We start from the raw sequence: 2042 nt of genomic DNA on the forward strand, positions 1-2042 counted from the left end.
GTGCAGGGCTCAGATTGCAACCCTGACGAAGGCCCCGCCCCTGGTTAAAGAATTCTGTTATTTTCTTGCCAATTGTAATGCTGCACATATTGCCAGTATACATTGATTTAATTATGTCATATGTTTTACCCCCTACACCACTTTCAATAACTTTGTAGAACACATCCTGTATGCCAAATAGAATCAAATGCCAAGTCCAGAAAGCAAGCGTATATTTTGGTATTATTTTGGTGGACATGTTTATCTGTCAGGGTGTGTAGGGTGTAAATATGATCAGTTGTGCGATGTTTTGGTATAAATCCAAATGGGCTTTTACTCAAGACATTGTGCTTATTAAGGAAGTTTAGAACTCTTACATTTATAATACTACAGAAAACCTTTCCCAGGTTACTGTTCACACAAAGGCCTCTGTAATTGTTAGGGTCAAATTTGTCTCCGTTTTTAAAGATTAGTGTTATGAGTCCTTGATTCCAGATGTCAGGGAAATAACCTACACTCAGGATCAAATGAAACAGTTTTAATATAGCCAATTGAAATTTTGCACTTGTGAGTTTGAGCATCTCATTTTGGATTCCATCAGGTCCGCAGGCTTTTTCAAATTTGAGGGCCTGAAGTTTCTTATAGAGCTCCTGGTCAGTAATTGGGGAGTCCAATGGATTTTGATTGTCCTTTATAGCTTTTTCTAATCCATTCAACTTCTCATGAATTTGGCGTTGTTCTGCGTTTGTGTCAATTTGGACGGTGCAGTAGAGTGTTTTAAAATGGGTTGTCCATATGTCACCATGTTGTATCGCTGATTCCTCTTGTTTAGATTTGTTTTTTCACCAATTTTGCCAGAAGTTGTTTGTGTTTATGGACTCCTCAATTAGTGTCAGCTGCTTGCTGTTGTACTGTGCTTTTTTGGTTCTGAGTGTACGTTTATAGAGTTTTAAAGTCTCACAGTAATGAAGGCGTAATTCACCATTACGCTCTCACTCCCTTTCGTTCGTTCTCTCTCTCTCTTTCCCTCGCATACTCTCTCTGTCTCTCTCTGTCTCTCTCTCTCTCTGTCTTTCTCTCTCCCCATAGATGTCATGCAGATTGACATTATAATTGTATCTACTAAAGCAAATGATCTGTTATACATTTTGTGGTATAGACATAAGATAGCAGGGAATCCATTCAAAGATATCAAATTTGGCCATCAGTGCACTCTCAAAAATAGTATGATGCCTCTGTCTTTCTGTCTCTGTTCTTGGTGGGGCAGTGCCGGGTTGAAAGGTAGAGTTAGAGTCACAAGTAAATCTCCCTCAGGTGGATTGTTCTTCACAATGATCAAAGGATAGAGTGATGTTTTATAATGACTGCACTCAGCTTTCTCTCTCTCTCTCGCAGAGTAGCAGTAGTTATTAGTGAGGTCTTAGTGACTTTAAATTGCGTTAGCATGGTTAAGAGAGAGAGAGCCACATCCCCCTGTGCTGTAGGAGAACTCTAGAGAGAGAGGCATCTAGGGTTACAGGTATTGATTTTGTAACTGCTACATCAGAGGGTGTAATGCTTTCATAATTTCAAATAAACTGTCTGGTACAAACGACTAATGAGCCAAACGAACTGAGGGACTGAACCAGGGATGGTGGTTGCTTTCTGAGTGTTGATACCTAACTCAACATTAGAAGGAGAAATTACCAGACAATGTTCTGGAAGTGTTATAGAAGCATGCAAGTATATAGAAGTCTATCAGAGATAATACAAACATTTGACATAATTGTATAAAAAAAACAGTTGCAAGTTGAAAATTCAGTTTTCCCTCTTTCAGAATGCTAGATTTGTTGTATTGAAGAAAATGTTAGTTCAAATGATGTAATACATACCATTTAGTGATCAGTTGCCATTTCTTTGTTTTCCATCTACATATCATCAATTAACCAAACTCATCATTTTCGAAAGAAGCCAACGGTTATATTTACTGTGGTGTTACTTGGTGTGAAATTGCAGATTTGTCAAAACAAATGATCAGAACAATGAAAAACAAAAACAGGAAGAAGATTATGGATGTTTTGGAT

Source organism: Oncorhynchus tshawytscha, linkage group LG16 (genome assembly GCF_018296145.1).
Source record: "Oncorhynchus tshawytscha isolate Ot180627B linkage group LG16, Otsh_v2.0, whole genome shotgun sequence".
Lineage (NCBI taxonomy): Eukaryota > Metazoa > Chordata > Actinopteri > Salmoniformes > Salmonidae > Oncorhynchus > Oncorhynchus tshawytscha.